The sequence below is a fragment of the Panthera onca genome (genome assembly GCF_046562875.1).
Source record: "Panthera onca isolate mPanOnc1 chromosome Y unlocalized genomic scaffold, mPanOnc1 haplotype 2 h2.ChrY_unloc_3, whole genome shotgun sequence".
In the NCBI taxonomy this organism is placed as follows: Eukaryota; Metazoa; Chordata; class Mammalia; order Carnivora; family Felidae; genus Panthera; species Panthera onca.
In genome coordinates, this window is record NW_027675866.1 from 973,915 (window position 1) to 981,863 (window position 7,949).

A 7,949-nucleotide genomic window follows, 5' to 3' on the forward strand; every position below is an offset into this window, starting at 1 on the left:
GACTAGACAGCTTACAAACAACAGAAAGTGTATCTCTCACAGTTCTAGACACTGGGAAACTCAGATCATAGTACCAGTGTACTGTTTGGGAAAGTCTTCCTGGCTCCAAGAGTCTTGTACTGTGTCCTGACATGGCAGAGGGGGGGAAGGAACTCTCTGAGGTCTCTTTTATAAGGAAGCGCACTGGACCCATTCATGACAGCCCTACTCTCATGACTAATCACCTCCCGGAGGCTCACCTTCTTTTTTTTTTAATTATTATTTTTTAGGTTTATTTTAGAGAGAGAGAGAGACAGAGAGAGACACAGAGAGAAACAGAGAGAGACAGAGAGAGACAGAGAGACAGAGAGTAAGCAGGGGAGGGGCAGAGAGAGGGAGACACAGAATCCGAAGCAGGCCCCAGGCTATGACCTGTCAGCACAGATCCCGATGAGGGGCTCGAACCCATAAACCATGAGATCATGACCTGAGCCGAAGTTGGATGCTTAACCGACTGAGCCACTCAGGTGCCATGACCTTCTTTTCAAATTTGTTTTTAATATGTAATTATTTAGGGTAGAGACAGAAAGAGACAGAGCACAAGCAGGGGAGGGGCAGACAGTGAGGGAGACAGAATCTGTGGCAGGGTCCAGGCTCTGAGCGCTCAGCACACAGCCCGATGTGGGGCTCGAACTCACAAACCTCAAGAACATGTCCTCAGCTGAAGTCAGATGCTTAACTGACTGAGCCACCCAGGTGCCCCCCAAAGCTCACCTTCTAAGACCAGCACATTGGGAATTATGTTTCAACACATGAATTTTTGTGATACGTACATCCAGACCATCGCAGAGGCAAACAGAATCACTCTGCAAAGCACCTTGTGCAGGAAGGGCTGGCTCACAGCTATGGTCTTACCATCACTTGTCTCCCATCAGGGACCTCAGCTGCTTCTGAGACCCAGACCTGGCCCTTGCTCATTGGGGATCAAAGTCGCAGCAGCAATAGTGGCATAATGCCCAGCACTGGGGTTGGGGACAGGTGGTGAGCCAAACGCTCACCAACCGCCAAACCTCTGAGTGCTTTCTCTTTGCTTATTAGTTTTTGGACTTTTCTTTCCATAACGACTGAATCAAGCTCAGTCAACAGTTATGCTTTTTCAGGATATTTATCTCAAAACAGCCAGAGAGAAAAGGCACGGGGTCTGCACCACACGCTTAGGTCTTTGCACAGATGGCAGGGGGCTCCAGTCTGAGCTGCTGTCATGCTGCCTCCATTTCTTTCTCAGTAAATTTGCTTCCAGGGGAGTAGGTGTGAGAGCCAGGGGTCCCACTCCGAGTGAAATGTCCCTAAGTGTGCTCTTTGCTGTCAGCTCGTGTTCACAGACACCTGTTGTTCTCGTGTGAATATTCAAGGTCACGCACCCACCCCTCTGCATTTTTGGTGGATGTGTGCCAACAGCTGAGAGCCTCCTGATGGCTGCAGGAATGAACGGCAGGTCTGTTGATTGCAAAGATACATCTTTTTGCGAAACCAGGTCTGGTTCTTTTAAGGCCGTTACTGAATGGAAATGTGTTTGCCGTTCACTAGGGTGTCAGACGTGGAACGTGCGACAGCAATCAGTTAATATGTTTATCTCACTTGAGAGTACACAAAAGAATTAAGAACGGCAATTTTTTCAGGAGGAACAAATGGCATTAGTGCTCCTAAATACAATAATAAGGGTGGCCCCTGGGTGGCTCAATAGGCTAAGCGTCTGACTCTTGATTTCAGCTCAGGTCGTGGTCTCGTGGTTGTGACACGGAGTCCGTGTGGGGCGTTACGCTGAGCGTGAATCCTGCCTGGGATTCCCTCTCTCTCTCTCTGTCCGTCCTCTGCTCACATGCCTGTGTGCTCTCTCTCCCTCTCTCAAATACATACTTACATACATACATACATACATACATACATACATAAAGTAAAATAAAATAATTAAGTAAAATGAAGTAAAAAAGTAAAATGAAAACTCCAGTAATAAGAGTTACAACGTCTGGGGTACACTGAGTCCTCGGTTGGTGCTGGATGCTGTGCACACAGCCCCTCAGCTCCTCTTGTGAAACCACAGTCCAAGGAGCCACTGTATCTGCCTGAGTCGCCTGCTCACAGACATGGCGTGGGTCCACGGGCCCAGCTTGGGCTGACCCATGGCCAACTCTCCCATGCCTGCTGCACCATCTGGCTGTTTTCAGACATGGTCAACTGTGATTGAACGGAACACCCTACATAAATACTTAGTCATGGGACTTTAAGTTCAATTTTTGTTGGTGATTTTCCCCTGCTCGATGCATTTTTCAGAATTTTGCCCTTAGACAAGTGTACGCCTTGCTGTTGAACAATTAAATGTGCTTACGAATTTATGACTCCTCGCAGGAACATGTGTTGAGAGCCGTGTGTGTGCGTGCTATTTCTAGAGGGTGAGTGCAGCATGCCCAACCCGCGTGCTTCTCTCCTACAAGATTCTTGTGACCAAAGTCCAGAGACTCAGACGCAGGACAGCGCAGCCAGAGAGGAATCCCATCGGGCCAGCGTGCTGGCCCCAGGGCTCTCCTCTGTGCCTGAGCCGGCCTGGCCTTCTTGCAGCTCAGGAAACTGCCCGCTGGGGTAACAGGAGGAACATGCTCATGGGCTCACTGAGCTCCCCCTGCGCACCCCTCCCTGGGAGGGCTCTGGGGGCATAAACAGCTCCTGAGTCACGGCCCCTTCCGCAGAGGGCACACACAGCAGCTGAGGGGTAAGACGCAGACAAAGGGTAGGGCTGAGCCATGCGGGGCTAGGAGATCAATGACACAAAGACCTGTTAGCCTCCAATTGTTTGCCTCGTGATGAGCCCCACACCCCATGTCACCTCCCTTTATCTCACTTTGATCTCAGAACAACCCCGTTAGGAGGTGATTAGTTGGGCCCCTTTCACAGCTGAGGACACGAGGCTTAGAGAGCTAAGCAACCTGCTCCAGAAATGCCATCCAGCTTCCCTGCCGCATAGACAAATTCAGACACGGGCCTGAGCAAAGGGGCCACATATGGCCCACAACATGCCATGCAGCCAAGGGGTCACACGGCCAGGCGGGGCAGTGCAGAGAGACGCAGTCCCTCTGAGTCTGGCAGAGCATCTCAGCGAACACCGGAGAAGATGGGGTGAGTGACCCTGAGCGACAATACCGCACACCCGTCCTCTCCCCACTCACGGGCTGTCTAGCCCTTGCCTTGCGGCTGCCCTCAAAGTCCTTCATCATTTCTCTGTCAACCGGCCACCCCAGATAACGCCATAATCCTCCCTAGGGCGGGTGCCCAGCTCTCCCCTGGATCTCTCTCACTCTAGTTCTCCAAGAGCAAACCTTCCCCAAGCCTGCTTTTCAACCACGTGGCTTATGCAGAACTTTCTGGGTCCTTCTAGGCCTCTGCACCCACAGTCCTTGTTCCCACACCTAGGCTGGGGCCCCAGGAGGCAGAGGTCACCCTCAGAAGCCTGAGCAGGGGCCTGTCAGGTCCACAAACAGATTTCTCGTGAGGGATCCAGCAGAAAATGGGTGTCAAACTCAGCACCCACCTTCCCTTTCTGCCTGTCCTGTCCTGAGCACAGAGCTGGGAGCAGCAGACGAGGGGCCTGAAGGGCAGTCGTGGCCAGAGGCGCAATCACTGAAGCCCAGGACCAGCCGTGGACACTTCCCAGAGGAGGGAGCCTGGAGTTCACGTGCACAGGGTGGGCAGCATTTAGGTACGAATAATAAATAAAGGCAGCAAGGCAGGGAGCCAGGGAACAGGCTGGCACACTGCACACTGCCTTTAACTAGCCAGGGTCCGGCCAATGAGATTTTCATCACTGACCCGAGCCTGGAGAGAACTTACTGGTGAGACTGCGTTGGCGTTTCCATCAGGGGCTGCTGTTGTTATCAGAAGTACCTATTACCCATCGTGAAACAGCAAGCTCAAATTGGATGGGAAAATGAGTTTCTACTTCATAAATGCATAATGTGAGCAGCTTCTTTTCTTTTTTTTCAAATTGACTTATCTCAGCAAATTTTGTCTCCTTTCATGTTAAAAAACCTATGAGCTGATTCTAATTTAATGTTTGCAAGTTCTTATTAGACTTATTGACAGGATTCATAAGCAGAAGGTGAAGCACCTGTTTAATCCTGCGTGGGGTGTGGAACCAGGGGCCACATCTATCACCACACGAGCCTTTCACCCCCACGTGCACGCGGTTTACCATAACTCCAGGCGGCGGATGACTGCGGGTAACACAAGGACAGGAGGCTGTCTGCCGATTCCAGGTGCTAAGAAATTTTACTGCCTCCACCAAAATGTGTAATGTCTAGGGACCCGGAGGCCAGGGCTGTGGCAGAGAAGCCAGCCCCTGGAGGATGGCGCAGGTGACCGCAAGCCACCGGGACAGGGGCACCAGGTGCTGCCAGCAACGAGGTGAGGATGAGACCAGCAGGGGAACCCAGGCCCCAAGCTGCTGAAACATATTAAGATTCAAGGACTGGATAAAAGGTAGAACTGTCATATCCGGGCCAGAAGCAGGGGCCAGGCTGGGGGCCACAGATGCCAGAAGTCAGAGATAGCACAATGGCGACAGAGGTGGTGAGAGGTGGGGACACAGCGGGCTTGAGGAAGACCGAGGGCAGTCAAGCAGTCAGCGCCCAGGAAGGTGGGCGAGCGGCCGCCAAAGCCCATCACACAGTGGCAGCCATGCATGCTTCCTTTTCCTCTCTCCCTCCATTCCTCCTCTTCCCTCCTCCTCCTTCCCTCCTTTTGCCCCCTCCCTCTCCTTCTCCTTCTGCCTCTGTCAGTTCTCCTACCCCTCCTTCCTTCTCAAGGAGGCCCCTCATGGGGACCCCATGCCTCACCCCACACCCCCGCCCTGTGACTTCCCCCATTCCATCAGCACCTGAAAGTGCCTGTCTGTTCGCTGACTTGCCTCTGTCTCCCCACCGCCACATGCGGACCCTGGAGAGCAGGACCCGTGTCTTGACCAGCCCTGCTTCCCCAACGCTGAGCTCAGAAGCACAGATGCTCAGAAAAAGAGGGTAAGAAAGACAACGAGTGTGTCCTACCTCTGCCCCACACCAGAACAGAACAAGACACCTATACATCAAGCTCATGTCTATTGTGAAAATCCAGGCTTTTTCCACCTGGTATCCTGCTTGGAATTCTTTCTCACAGGAAGGTGCCCAGGACCCTGAATTGGGCACAGCTGACCTGACACTGTCCCAGGCAGCTTACTAGGGTGGCTTGAGCTCAAAATGCCTGTGGTTCTGGGGCGCTTGGGTGGCTCAATCGGTTAAGCACCGGACTTTGGCTCAGGACATGATCTCACAGTTTGTGGGTTCGAGTCCCGCGTCGGGCTCTGTGCTGACAGCTTAGAGCCTGGAGCCTGCCTTTGTTTCTGTGTCTCCCTCTCTCTCTGCCTCTCCTCTCTCTCTCTCTCTCTCTGCCTCTCCTCTCTCTCTCTCTCTCTGTCTCTCTCTCTCTCTCTGTCTCCCCCTCCCTCCCTCTCCCTCTCTCTCTCTCTCTCTCTCTCTCTCTCTCTCTCTCTCCTTCTCTCTCTCAAAAATAAATAAACATTAAATTTTATTTTTTTTTAATGTCTGTGGTTCTGATAGAGTGAAGGTGATAGTCTGACTGGGTCCCCAGTTAGGTCAAACAGACGTTAAATGCAATGCGCCCACAATAATATATTCTGGGTAAAATGCACACCCCATTTAACGTCCTCACACGTGCCTCCTCATGTCCTCTCATCACCTGAACAAACCAGGAAACGTGCCTTCGCTGTCCTCCCCATGAAGGGTGAAATACGGCCCCACGGCGCCTGTGCTTCCTGTGGCTGATTTTTTGTTCCTGCCATGTCACCTTGACTCTTCTGTCCCTTGTGATTTAGAAGCATGTGCTTGGCTCAGCACAAACGAATTTTCAAGGCAGACGCAGTTTTCTGTGCTGTGAGGGCCAGGTGGGGTTTTTATTGACTTGTGCCACCGTTGAGCATGTTTAGGCACAGGCAAGAAACAATAGCCACCGAGGAGGCCAGGCTGGAATTGTGGCGACCGGGGCTGGCCCGCCCCAGAGAGAGGGCTTCGTGGATGCCCTGAGCTGAGGCCGGGCCAGTCTGCACACCCACATGTACCCTCAGTTGCAGGGGGGCAGCGAGCGAAGGCAGGAAAGCCCAATGGCCACTCTGTTAGGGCCACTCCCAGACACTGCACTGAAGCTGAACCAAGAGCCCCCAGCTGTTCCCTCCTTGGTGACCATCACCCAGGCATCCTGCGGGCGGGGTGGGGGGGTGTGGGGAGGGGAGTCCAGCGATGGGCAGCTCCTGAACATCCAGCCACTCAGGCTGCAGAATCCCTCCTGGTGTGGTCGTCCCTGGAACAGCCATCATGGGAGAAGCATCACAAAGCATCTGCATGTCCTTGCTCAACAGCCCATGCTGCTCTCCGGGTGGTCCTGCCACCAGAGCTGCGACCACTCAGCCCCCTAGGTCTCTTCCCAGCACCCTCAAAGCCCCACTGCCTCCCTTGTCTCCAATCCAGATTTGTGTGCATTAATTTCAAATACAGGGAAACATACAGAATAATAATATGAACATTCCAAAATCATCATCGGTAATTAAAAAATGTTCTCAGTTTGTCATTTTGGCTTTCTCATCCTGACCCTGGAAGCAGGTTGGTTAAGAAACTGGTGTGTATCTGTCCAGTTCCAAACTATAATGCTTTGCATATACATAGAAATGAGTAAGTATACATATTTATACATAAACCATATACATTTACCTATGCACTTCACACGCATGAAAATATGGGTTATATGTGCGTGTGCATATATGTTAGTAAACAACCTATGGCATCGCTTTATTTTATTTTTTTATTTTTTTTAACAGTTATTTCTTTTTCAAACAGAGAGACAGAACATGAACGGGGGAGGGTCAGAGAGAGAGGGAGACACAGAATCCGAAACAGGCTCCAGGCTCTGAGGGGTCAGCACAGAGCCTGATGCGGGACCTGAACTCACGGACCGTGAGATCATGACCTGAGCTGAAGTCGGACGCTTAACCGACTGAGCCACCTAGGCACACCGGCATCGCTTTATTCTTTCTAAAATTGGCATCAATGTTGTCACGCTGTATATCATTGTATGGAACTTGTTTCTTTCTCTCCACCTTGTGTTTCTCAGGCTTGTCCAGGCTGAAGCACATTGCAGAAGGATTGGCCATGCTCCAGGAGAGGGTACAGCCCTCCAGACTGCCAAGTAGGCCCAAGACTTCAGATGCCAGCCACACACTCGGGGTCCCCACAGCCACCATCACATCTGACCCCCTGGCTGCAAATCCTGGGGTCCCCAAGATTCCCTCAGGTTTGATAATTCACTAGAACACCTCTCAGAATGCAGGAAACACTGTATTTACAAACAGGTTTATCATGAGTACAAGGATACAAGTAAGAGCCGACCACAGGACAGAGGCAAAGTCTGGGAGGGTCCACGTATGAATTTCCAGTGCCAAAAACCTCCAGCCACCCCCGTGGAGTCCTGGACGGTATTACTTCCTCCGGGCTTCCGTGCGCGACAGCACTGCAGAGCGTGGCTCATCCGGGAAGCTCACCCAAGCCTTTGTTTTCCAGAATCTTAACTGGGGCTTGACTGCGTCCTGCCCACTTGGCTGACCTTTAGTCTCCTACCCCAGATCAGAACGGATATGATGGGTCCTAAAGACCCCGTCATAAATCACACTCCTGGACTGTCGAGTGGCCAAAGTCCCCATAAAACGAGGATGCTCCTGCTGGCTAGAACCTTCCAGGGGCCTTGAGATGACATCCCTGAGGCTGAGGGTGGAGACTGGACCTGCCTGGGTACAGCTGATTCCTCACACGCACGTAGAGACCCAGCCCCTTCGCTCTACCTTCCTCGTGGAGCCCCATCACCCACACCTCCCCTTGATG